Raw genomic sequence first — 12,790 nt, 5'->3', positions numbered from 1 at the left:
CTAAGAACAACCTTCTGAGATCAGTGGTAGAAGTATCTCATTTTATAGGTAAGGAAACTGAAGGTCAGAGAAGTTCAATACCTAGCTCGGGGTCACACAACTACAGAAGGGCAGGAAATGGGATCGGAACGTAGGTCTTTGGACTCCATACTCTCACTCTTACCCACCATGTCAGTGTTTCCAAAATTTCTGACATTTACTTATTAACTACCCATGTCCACAGGCCCACACCAAGTTGACCAGATCAAAGTCTTCAAGGGCCTTAGAGAGTCTCTCTCTGGACACCAATCTAAAGCAGACTTTTCCCCAGACACCAACACACCACTATTTTATTTTCATCATGGTACTTATCATTACCTGATATTTTTTCTTTCTTTCTTTTTTTTTTTTAAGATTTTATTCATTTATTTGACAGAGAGAGAGATCACAAGTAGGCAGAGAGGCAGGCAGAGAGAGGAGGGGTTGGGGAAGCAGGCTCCCCGCTGAGCAGAGAGCCCGGTGCAGGGCTCGATCCCGAGATGATCCTGAGATCATGACCTGAGCCGAAGGCAGAGGCTTAACCCACTGAGCCACCCAGGCGCCCCCTGATATTTTCTTATTTGTGTATTTGCTTATTGTCTTTCTTTCCCCTGAGTGCAGGGACAAGGTACTCAAAGTTTTGTCTCCGGACTGCTAAATAGAGGGTAGTACTGGATAAATTAGCTGACATCATAGATATGCCCACTAACATAACATAATAATAAATAGTAAGTTATATTAAGAAGGATACTGAGTCTAGAGCCAGGTTCTAGGGGAAGAGAATCATTATTACACACCAGTGTCTCCCACCGCTGTGGGATGTGGAAATGTTGGTGCATGGGCCATCCCAGAGAAAGTCAGTCCCAAGATAATTAAGTGCTAGATGACACAGCAGATCCGTGGGAGAGCCAGGTACAGCGTAGTCTCCCACCCCCCAACAGATCTTTACCTTTTCCCTGAGAAGTCAATGTGATGGAGAACCAGTGCATGGTTAATAGGGAGGGGCTGACCAGAAATGCAATCTGATTGGATTAAAGAGAAATTAGAGTGGGGACAGGAATGGAAAGCTTTCTGCAGGAAGGAGAAATTTAATTGCCCCGTGAGTGAATATCTGGAAATTTCCTTTGTGTCAGACTTACACTCTGAGCTTTACCTAGGGTGGGTAATTGCTTTTTCTTTGCAACACCCTAATGAATTAAGTAGCATGACCACAACTTTATGGATGAGGAAACTGAGTCACGGGAGGGCTAAGAAACTTGTTCCAGGTCACAGAGCTGTAAGGACTGATTAGGGATTAACAGCTAGGGATTCCAAAGGTAGTTCCCCTCACCAAGCCTGTAAGCAGAGCAGGTGTGCCCAGCAGCAACAGCCCCAGTAAGGGTCTTAGGATGGGGTCAAGGTTGGTGCTGTGTTTCCTGGGTAGCGATGGACTAATGACAGGTTCAGGTTTTAATGGCAACCTGTTGGCCAAATGCCCCACACCTGAGCCATGATTGCAAGCAACTCAAAGGTTTGTTACCGTCTCTGGCATTGGCAAAACTGGGGGAGTCTCTGGGTGAGGGGCCCAGAGATAAGAGGACTCCTTGACACTTGTGGGAGTAGAGAGCCTGATCCTGGGGACACAGACATAGGTCAGGAGCCCACCTGTTGAAAAATACAGGAGGCGGTGGAGGGAGGCAGATTAATTTCAGGCTGGCTTTTGTTAATCTGCTTGTCTGTGGGCTGTACCCATTTGACATAGCCTACTCAGCATGTCACGTCCCCATGCTGAAAGAAGGGCCCCTTGGGACAAGGTCACATCAGCCTGCAGGGGACATCCAAGTTCCTGGGAAGTTCAGAGTACTTCATGCAAAATTTGGTTTGGGTTTGGTGTTGCATTTGTGGGGCGATTTGGATGACTTTATTTATCCGTATAGAGCAGGAAGTTCCCCTGAGAGCACATACGTGCTCCTGGGCAGCCAGCCACCTGGAGCTGGTGCGTTATGTGCCGGGTAGGCTCTTAGGGATTTTTGCCCTTCAGCGAAACCCTCAAGGGCCGCCTCTGTTTGTCATATGGGCCTGTAGAACCTTGGACATTTCCTCTGCTGCTTCTGCTATTTTCCTGGTGTAATCGAGTTGTGAGCCCTTAGTCCCAATCCTCGAGCTCTAGATGTCACCATTATCTGCAGGGTGGTGGGTAGGAAAATGGCTCATCACCTCCAATTAGGGACTGGGACCAGCAGGGTCCCATCACGGGGTGGCGGGTAAATGTCGAGGAGGGGGTCAGAGTTAGCAGAGTGTGCGAGGGAGTTTGGCCACCAGGAGGGGATTATCTAGAGAAGAGGCACAGGCGGACCAGCTTCCCTTTGGGGTTTCTAATCACTCACGTTTCTTTCTTTCTTTCTTTCTTTCTTTTTTTTTTTTAAAGATTTTATTTATTTATTTGACAGAGAAAGATCACAAGTAGGCAGAGAGGCAGGCAGAGAGAGAGAGGGAAGCAGGCTCCCCGCTGAGCAGAGAGCCCGATGCTGTATTCGATCCCAGGACCCTGAGATCATGACCCGAGCCGAAGGCAGCGGCTTAACCCACTGAGCCACCCAGGTGCCCCATCACTCACGTTTCTTTAGTATGTGGACCAGCACAGGGCCACGGGTCTTGACATGCCGTGCAGCCCTAGGAAGACACAAACACATCCTTATGCCTTTGGATACTTGCATGATCTGGACTCATGGGTCAGGGACCAGAATTGATACCATCCGTCAATGTCCTGTCCATTCTGGTCCAGGACAGCTAGGAGCCTCGACTAGTAGCATTCCCACTGGTGGTTTTGTGGGCCTTTTTCATGGGCTTGGGGTCACTCAGCATGGTGCAAATAAGAGGGTGGCTTGCTCCTGCGGTCAGAGCATACCTGACATTGCGGGAGGTCTAGCCATTGGGATGTGGCCTTGACCATGTATACATACAGATTAACCTGGGGCTAGCCATAAGCAGTAGGCTTGCTTGAGGAGGTCTGGGAGGGGAAGTCTTAGTCATAGTGGAAGTGGGGTTCATTGTGCCCTGTGGGGAGGATGGGGGAAGACAGAGTTATAACTTTGGGGGTCTGTCTGGTGTTCACCTCTTTACTGGTGAGTGAGGGATCCTCGTGGGGAAAATTCCTATGCTCCCGCAGGAGGTGTTGGAAGATGATGTGGGTGATGGGGTCCTTATCTTCTGAGAACCATTGGTGGGCTGGGCCATGGTCATTATCAGAATCCCTGGGCCAGAACAACTCTGGAGCCACGTCCAGGCCATGGAGGCATGTGTTGGTACTGGGAAGGCTGTCACGAAGATGCACAATGCAGGAGAGCATGAAGGGACACTGACCTACGCGCTAGGCAGCCAGCTGGCCACGAGAGCTGGGAAGACATCCTGGGCGGGGGAGTGCTGAGAGTGCGGGACCACACTCCATTTTGTCTCTCCTGGTGGCTGCTTGGGGTAACGAAGCGTGCCTGGCCTGTGTGCTGCGGGAGAAGAGTTATGCGCTCCACACAGATAGCGATTAGACCATGGGTGCCATACTGCCCAGGTGTCCTGGCACGGGGCACCCCAGACCGAGGCCAGTAGCCCGATCAGGCACAGCCGGTTAGTGATAACCTAAAGGTTCGACAAGAACATTTTCCAGTGTTTAGACTCCGCATTCAGGGCTGCATTTTTTTTTTTTTTAAAGATTTTATTTATTTGTTTGACACAGAGAGGGGGATGGGGGGAGAGCAAGCACAAACAGGGAGAGGAGCAGAGGAAGGGGAAGAAGCAGGCTCCCTGCTGAGCAGAGAGCCCCATGTGGGACTCCATCCCAGGACCCTGGAATCATGACCCGACTTTATCAACTGAGCCACCCAGATGCCCCAGGGCTCCTCTTTATAAAAAGGCTGCAGGGCACCCATACCCCCCAGCTCTGGGTGGCTGGCCTCGCTTCAGTGTCCTGTCATGGGATTAGATAACCTCAGGTATGCTATTTTAGAATAATGCAGAATGGGGCGCCTGGGTGGCTCAGTGGGTTAAAGCCTCTGCCTTCGGCTCTGGTCATGATCCCAGGGTCCTGAGATCAAGCCCCGCATTGGGTCTCTGGTCATGATCCCAGGGTCCTGAGATCAAGCCCCGCATTGGGCTCTCTGCTCATTGGGCTCTCTGCTCATTGGGGAGCCTGCTTCCCCTTCTCTCTCTCTGCCAGACTCTCTGCCTGCTTGTGATCTCTGTCTGTCAAATAAATAAATAAAATCTTTAAAAAAAAAAAAAAAAGAAGAATGCAGAATAATGCTTTGGCTTTTTGCCTTTCTCCGAGAGCCACATGGTGACATGTGTTAGTCCAGGTGCTGCCAGTACGTCCCTGTGAAAAGGGCCTGAAATTAACCAGTCTTTAAAGCTATCTCAAGTCCCATCATGGAGGATGTTTGAGGGGATGGTGATGCCTGCTCTCTGGGCTGATAGAAAAGTAGCACTGGGGATTTTGCCATTCTGTCTATGGCTGATAGGTCCCGGGTGATTCTCTGCCTTGGCTCCAGGCACCAACCCTCCGTGGACTGAGCTCAGGCAGGAAAAGGATAGAGTAAGGGGGGGAGCCCAGGAACCGTGCACGGCAGGAAGCTGAACGTGGGAATCCATGCCCTGGAGCCCGGGTCCCCCATCAGAACTAGTAAAGGCAGATGAGGGCATTTTGTTCGAGGTGACGGGTCCCTAGAGGCAGGTCTCGAGGGAGATAAAAGCAGTATAAGGAAACTGATTTGGGAAACCCTGGGCCATTTTTGCAACTCTAAGAGAAGACACAAGGTTGTGGAGTCCACGGGACCGTGGTGGGAGGGGTGAGCCAGTCATAGGCATGCGTGTCTCCCACGGTTGGGGCCTCCTGGCTGGCCGAGGGAACCTGGGGTAAGGGCCTATGATCATCAGTTTGCCACTGGGAGTTCAGTTAGGGCTCCCCAGTCACTCTGCTGGGAGTGACATTCTTCCACGCCCAATTCTCTCTGCACAAGGATTCAATACTTCTGGGAGAGAAGTAGAGAAGGAGTGGGAATGGTAAGTGCAGCACCGCATTGGGGACACCCTGAATGTCAGCCTCCGAGAATGTGCCTTTAATGAGCTATTTATTGATCCTTTGAGGGCTTTCGACAGGGGGGCGGGGGGGGACTGGCGTCTCATTGGGTTGGATTGGGATGAGAGGGCGGGATTTGGGGCCGCTCCTTGAGGACATTCAACATCAGAGAAGGGTTGAAGAAAGGAGGTATGGGGCAGAGGGAGTGAGCAGGTGGGCAAGGGCAGGAGAGACACTGCATGACTGGGCAAGACTTGTCTGCAGGAGACCAGGGAGGAGCAGCCCGGGCAGCTCCAGAATCATCTAGAACAGCCCCACGGATGGAGCACTTACTCCCTGCCACACCCGACCAGGGGCAAATATATAATATATTATTTATTTTCCAGTAAGTGGGTGAGGTACACATAACTAGCCTCTTGCTCCTGCCCCATCCACACAAGGCATTCTCCATGCAGCTGCTAGAGGGATCCTTTTATGACCCATGTCACATCACCTCCCTCCTGTGCCTGGAGCCTTTCAAAACTCTCCTGCTTGCCCAGAGCAAGAGCCAAAGCCCTGTGAGGCCCTCCATGCCTGGTCCCACTCATTTGCATGTCCTCTCTCCCCCACCTCTCACCTCTCTGCTTCAGCCACACAGGCTCTCTTTGTCACTCCTCAACCTCTAGTTCTGGGGCCTTTGCTCCTTCCCTCTCCCTGGAACATTCTTCCCCAGGTGTTGGGTCTCCTTATTAGAAATCTTTACCATCCAAGTAAGACACTGCCTGGCCTGACCACTCCACTGCCTTTCCCTTCACACCGCATATCACCACTGGACATACATTGGACATACGTTTGTTTACTGCCTTATTAGCCTAGCCTCTCTCTCCCTCCCTCTCTAGGTTAGAATTTGCCATCCAGACACGAGCAATGTTTGTTGGGTTCACATCTATGTATTTCTAGAGCCTAGGATATTTCCGACCACATACAGATACCCAATAAATGTTTACTGAATGGATGGATAGTATTATAATCCTGATTTGATGGAAGCAGAAACTGAGGAACAGAAGGGGTAAACAATTTGTCCAGGGGGCAGCCAGTAGTGGACAAAGCTAGGATTCAAGCCCAGAAAAGTCTGACCATAAAGACGGTTCTTCTCCATTAGGATATAGCACCCCCGAGGAGTTTTAGACCTTGGTAACAAAGAAATCATGACTTTTCTTGTTGTCGTTGTTGTTTTTTTTTAAGATTTTATTTTTTAAGTAATCTCTACACCCAAAGTAGAGGCTTGAACTTACCACCCTGAGATCGAGAGTCACATGCTCTATGAATTGAGCCAGCCAGGTGCCCCAAGAAACCAGGTTTTTTTTGTTTGTTTTTTTTTTAAGGTTTTATTTATTTATCTGAAAGAGAGAGAATGAGAGAGAATATACGAGAGGGAGAAGGGTCAGAGGGAGAAGCAGACACCCCGCCAAGCAGGGAGCCCAGTGCGGGACTAGATCCTGGGACTCCAGGATCATGACCTGAGCTGAAGGCAGTCGCTCAACCAACTGAGCCACCCAGGCATTCCAGAAACCAGGTCTTTAATCAACAGACATGGGGCACTTCTAAGGGAAGAACAGGTTTGGAAGGTGATGGGGGGGGTGTGTGTGACAAATTCCTTCTGGACTCAGGTTTTCCTTTGAGTCTCGTTGGACCTAAGTGTCCATGGGTGGCCATTTGATCATTTCCTGTATGCCAGGTGCTGTGTTAGACACTAAGGACTTAAAAATCAACAAGACACAATCCCCATCGTGAGCTCACCATCCAGGGGTGGAGTGTCAAGGGAAGATTTACTGAATTCATGGAGCGGGAGCTAACCACCAGCCGACCAGAGCATGGAGCTGGGCGCACCCCCAGACTCCGGGCCAGGCCCCGGCTGAGCGACAGCATCTCACCACCATGTTCATGTGTTCCACAGTCGCTGAGCTCTCGGGTTCTGACAGATGAAGTGGTGACATTAGAAATACAGAAGCGGGTCAGATAAGGGCCCATCCTCAGGAGCTCACAAGAGCAAGGAGGAGGCGAACACCTCCTTCTTACTGATTCATTCGCCAGCTAGGAAACGAGTGCGCACCATGTGCCAAACATCCCTAGGCTCTGGGTGCAGGACAATGAACAGAGCGGGCACTAGCCCTACCCTCAAGGGGCTGACAGCTCATGGCAAGTCATGAAGTGATATTACCAGTACTGTTATGAACAATAACGACAGTGACTAACAAAGCCCGAGCACCAGCTACTCCAAGCACTTACACGATTTATTTCATTTATCCTCAGGATGACCCCGCGGTTGCCCGTTACCGATGAGGACACTGAGCCTGCCGTCTCTCTAAAAAGTCTATGGTTTTCTGCGAGTGCAAAGGACAGCATCACAAATTTACTGATAAGGTCAGAAAACACCTTCCAGCAGATCGGGTTTTTCAGGGGGATCTAAGGGAATAAGGGTTTTCTCTAACCAGAAACATTGGGGCAGGAGTCTGGAACAATGAAAGCCCAGCACCCACTTCAAAGGGTAGTTTGCAAGAAAAGACGTGTGGAACCCTAGCCCCGTGACTGGTCCAGAGCAGATGCTCTCATGCATGTGCCTCCCTTCACTGGTCTCCAGGGTGGTAGGAATGTGTGACCCCTGTCCCCATGCACCCTGGGTTTTTAAAAGATACCCTTCAAGTTATAACCTTCTTGGAGGCTGAGGCCTCTCTGAGGCACTCTGTTACAGAATTCAAATGTGTTTGAAGAAGCTAGTGAGGGCAGTGCCCCAGCCCCCCTTCATTGCGTAAGTCGTGTACACACACACACACACACACATACATACACGCACGCACACACGCACAGAGTTGCTGGGGAGATCATGGTAAACACCAGCCCCAGCCTCTCTTTTGGATCACAATAGCTGAGTGGTCTCCCTTTGTGGCTGGTGCAGAGGAACAAATTAGATGGTAAATTAGTAGTTCCCAAAGACATTAACAAGCACCCTGCTCACCCAGTGAGTGTTTGAGTCCTGGGGGCAGGTGGAGGGGGTCTCCACTTCTCTGCCTGTGAACAGAAGCTCTTCCTCCCTCAGACAGAAGCCCGACTGCCCAGAACACCCGGGGAGGGGGGCGCGGAGCTTAAGGGCTCATGCCCCTTTCAGAATAGTTTTCTTTTATTTATTTATTTTTAAAAGATTGTTATTTATTTATTCATTTGACAGAGAGAGAGAGAGACAGCAAGAGAGGGAACACAAACAGAACGAATAGGAGAAGGAGAAGAAGGCTTCCTGTCAAGCCAGGAGCCCCATGCAGGGCTCGATCTCAGGACCCTGAGATCCTGATATCTGAGCTGATAACTGATACCTGAGCTGAAGGCAGATGCTGGGCGCCCCCAGAATAGTTTTCTTTTAAAAGACAAATGAAGGGCACCTGGGTGCTCCCGTGGGTTAAGCCTCTGCCTTTTGCTCAGGTCATGGTCTCAGGATCCTGGGATCGAGTCCCGCATCGTGTCCTCTGCTTGGCCAGGAGCCTGCTTCCTCCTCTCTCTCTGCCTGCCTCTCTGCCTACTTGTGATCTCTTTCTCTCTCTCTGTCAAATAAATAAATAAAATCGCTTAAAAAAAGTTTAAAAGACAAATGTAATGACCCCTTCTGGCCCTCTGAGGAAGGAGAAGTTCCCTTGCCATACATTCATCAGAGCGTTGGTCCAGCCTACTCACCAGCAGACGATGCAGTCCTGGGGGCTTCCTGGATCGGATGGCAGTGGCCTGCCTCTCCCACGCCCTCTCAGCTAATGGCCCTGCTTTGCACCTGTTCCTCCCCAGGAGGCCCTGGCACCTCAGTGCCCGCTCCCCGTGCCACCTCATCTGTCTGCCAGGACACCCACAGGCCCTTGTGCACAGCAGAGCCTGCTCCATGGCCTGGGGTTGGGGTTGGGGTAGGGGTGTTTCCTTCTTACTTCTGCTCGAGACCAGTTGTGAGCTAGGCCTGTTGCAAACCCCCGGTTTGGAGCCCTGGGTCTGGTGGTGGCCTGATCGTCTCTCCGATAGGGTGGAGCCTTCACTCTCGCAGTGAGTTCTCAGACCAGACATGTTCTGTGCAGAATCCCTAGGTCTTCGGGAGGTGGTCTTCTGCGCTGTGCCCAACAGCAAGCCCCACAGGCCCGCATCCCAACTCGGACCCCCAGCCTCTGGCTCAGAAAGTAAGAGAATGCTCTGGATCTGGATCTGGAACCAGCTCCAGCAGACTCTCCAAATGCAAGAAGCCATCTTTTTGTTTTGTTTTGTTTTTTAAGATTTTATTTATTTATTTGACAGAGACAGATCACAAGTAGGCAGAGGCAGGCAGAAAGAGAGTGAAGCAAGCTCCCTGCTGAGCAGAGCCGGATGCGGGGCTCAATCCCAGGACCCTGAGATCATGACCTGAGCCGAAGGCAGAGGCTTAACCCACTGACCCACCCAGGCGCCCCAAGAAGCTGTCTTTAACCTTGGTCATTCATCACTCTCTCTCTCTCCCCTGCACCATCAGCCAATACTTACTTTTCCCTCTTGCTCAGGGCAGCACCGTATTTATTACTTCAGTAACGGGACGCTGTAGGCTCACACAGACCTGGGTTTGAGTCCTGGATCTGCCACCTACGAGCCAGCCAACCTGGGTATGGGGTATGCAGTCTTTCTGACCCTCAGCACCCTCATTTCTAAACCAGGGACCTCTGTACCTGCTATGTCGGGTTGCCGGATGGGTTACACGAGATAATGCAAGGAAAGGGCTTGCACAATTGTCGCTATTGCGTAACGAGTGCCGTGTGGGTTCACCCGGTGAGAATTTCAGGCCTGGATTTGATCACCTCCTAATTAGATATTAAATTCTAAGCTGGTTCTTCTTTCGAACCCCTCGGGGCCCTGAACAATTACAGGCATAAAGTTGCTCATAAGCCGTAGAGAGCACTGGATAAAGCAGACTCCTGTAGCTCCTTTCCCTTGCCTTTCCCATTAGGCTCTTATCAGCTTCTCTGCTGTCCTGTCTCTTGGATCCCGGGCTCTGGGGCCACTCCAGGCTCTCCTTTCTCTGTGCTCCCTCCCCTCACGCTCACTGGCTCTTGAAGGCCTGGTGTGCATGTGACTGTTGAGGTTCCTGAAATGGCTGCTTCCTGGCCTGGGCCTTGTCTGTCAGCTGCCTCCCACCACCAGCACCATCTGTCTGAGGGGCCAGGCCCCATCCTAGGGTGACAGCTCACCAGGCCTCACCCCGAGTCTCTTCCAGCATTAGCAGCCCACCCTGGCCCAGAGATATCTTTTATAGCTGATCTCTGGCGGCACCTCCTACCTTCCAATTAGGAGCTTGTCAACACCGTGGCCATCACTCTTCCTGCAACGCTGACAACACAGATGCCTGCCGGGGCTGCTCTGGGAGAATGAAGCAAAATTATTTCCATGGTGGAGGTAGTGCTGAGCACAAAAGTTGGAATCTGGGCAAATCTGAATATAGTCCAGCCTCCTTCTGCCATGTCTCAGCCTCTTTGAATCCTCAGCACCTAGCTCAGGGCTTGGTATACAGTCGGTACTCAATACAGGAACGTGCACGAACTGCAGAGGCCAAGGAGACGTTTTCTCGCTAGTGGATTCCCTGTCTCCATGCTTGTTGATATCCAGTTCATTTCCTTCTACCTGCAATTCAGAAAGTTAACTCATGACCAATACATCATAATGTTTGCTTTGCTTTATTGAAAATAAATTGATGCCAGCCAGAGTCGAGGACTGCCTGATCCTTTTGTCCACCCTTGTCCACTTTCTCTGAATCTTAGGATCATGGCGATGCTGTCTGACGTTCAGGGCCCTTTTCAGAAACTAGAGCTGGAGTTACGACACAATCTAGCATTTTTCTTATCTGGCAGTGTGGTCTGGTGGTTTGCGCGGCAGCTCTGTGAGTCGGAAGTCTGGTTTTCTATTTCTGGGGCTCAAGGGAAACCATGCAACAACAGTCTTTGCAGCCCCACTCACTCCTCCTTTCTCTTTCTCTTGTGCCCTCTAATGAGTAGGACCTGGGATGGCTTAGCCGCGGCAGTCAGTAGTTCAACAAGGAAAGGAAATGCACCGCCCTTCTGGCCGCTGCTTCGGCCTCTGAGGGGTGGTAGAGAGAGGAAAGCTATAATCCAGGCACATGGAAAGTGAGGGTGGTTCCCAGGAGAGTGGTTAGGGGCAGAGAGTACGAGGATGCAGTGATGGCAGATGGGACCACAGCAAACGAGACCTTCCCTCTTGCCCCAGTGCAGAAGCCTGAAACCACGAGGGCCCTTGGGGGTGGAGGGTTGGGGATGGAGATCTCCTCTACACTACCTCCCCCGCAACTAAGGAGCACCCTGTGTGCTTGGAAAAGGAGGCGACAAGGAATCACCCCTGCATTGCCCTCCAGGGAGCAAATCCTCAGGAAAGCCTTCCTGAGGGGTTATCTGTGTCCAGTCAGCCTAGCAGAGTTAGACGTACAATGTCCCGGAATTCCACCTCCCCCCAGACTTAAAAATACATGGAGATTTGAACAGCCTTGAAATGCATAGAAAACGTGTGGCATTTGATCAAATCATCCCACTGGAACTAGGCAAGTTCTGGGCTCGATCTAGAAAGAATAGGGCAAGCTGGGGAGGAAAGCGTCATTCAGCATGCCATTTCCTTCCTCATTTCTACCCCACTGATCTGTAGGTCTCAATTCCTGCTACTGTAGTTGCTGTTTTAACAACCAGGAAGCTATGAGATCTTTTGGGCTATCTTCAGAGTGACACCCTGCAGAAGGTTTGAGGCTGAGCCTTGGGCTGGGCGATCTGATGGCATTTATCACGGGCTGACAATTGCTTTGGGGTTCTGAGGGTTTTCTCTCTCCCAGCATGGTTCAGATGGTAGGTTTTCCTTTTCCAGGTTAACGGTATGTGCATTATTCAGAGCATCTGACTACGGTGGGAATAGGGTGCTTTGTGAGATCCCAGTGGTAACGCAGAGGCCAACTATGTTGCATGGTTTGGGGTGTTTTAAAGAAAAAAACAGGGGCACGTAGGTGGCTCAATGGGTTAAGCATTTGCTTTTGACTCAGGTCATCATCCCAAGGTCCTGGGATAGAGCCCCCTGAGTTGGGCTACCTGCTCAACAGGGAGTCTGCTTCTCCCTCTCCCTCTGCCCCTCCCCACCCCCACCCACCCTCCTACTCATGCTCTCTCTCTTTCTCAAATAAATAAATAAAATCTTTTAAATAAATAAATGAGAAAAAAAGAAAAATGATCTCTCTGGAAGAGCAACACTAAGGACACAAGCATTGCAGTTAGAAAAACCTGGATTTGCATTCTGGCTCTGCCCGTTACTTGGGCAATCCATTTCCTCTCTTCGCCTCTACTGTTCATCTCTAAATGGGGGCGATTAAGATCCTCTTCAGGCCCTTGTAAGGATTTAATAGGATATACAACTGGCGTAACTGCTGGCACATAGTGAGTTGTAATTTATTGTCCCTCTGCCCTAAAGTGCACCGGAGACTTATTTTTAAAATATTAAAAGGCAGGTTTTCACAGTGGAGATTTCTCTTTAGCCTGTTGATGTTTATGGAGAAAAAAAACAAAGCAAAACAAAAACAAAAACAAACAACAAAACACAAAAAACAAACCTTGTAATTGGCAAAGGCTATCAAAGTGTCAGAGCTGGTTTTAGGATGGGGATCAAGACCAGGGATGTCTTCCTGTTAAGTGGAGCCTAACGCTAACTAAC

At 50.4% G+C, this 12,790-nt stretch overlaps 1 long non-coding RNA gene across 1 annotated transcript in view; it reads left to right on the top strand.

The window, feature by feature from the left end:
- Nucleotides 1-12,790, top strand: part of LOC101680967 — a 31,593-nt gene that overhangs the window by 2,743 nt on the left and 16,060 nt on the right. Inside the window, exon 2 of the long non-coding RNA XR_199696.3 lies at nucleotides 7,358-7,468. This is a non-coding gene — a long non-coding RNA (uncharacterized LOC101680967). The remainder of the gene's footprint in view (nucleotides 1-7,357; nucleotides 7,469-12,790) is intronic.

The sequence above is a fragment of the Mustela putorius genome, unplaced genomic scaffold (assembly GCF_011764305.1).
Source record: "Mustela putorius furo isolate JIRA1106 unplaced genomic scaffold, ASM1176430v1.1 tig00003859_pilon_pilon_pilon, whole genome shotgun sequence".
NCBI lineage: Eukaryota > Metazoa > Chordata > Mammalia > Carnivora > Mustelidae > Mustela > Mustela putorius.
Note: the sequence above shows the minus strand (reverse complement) of the source record. Positions and strands in the feature narration are given on the sequence as shown.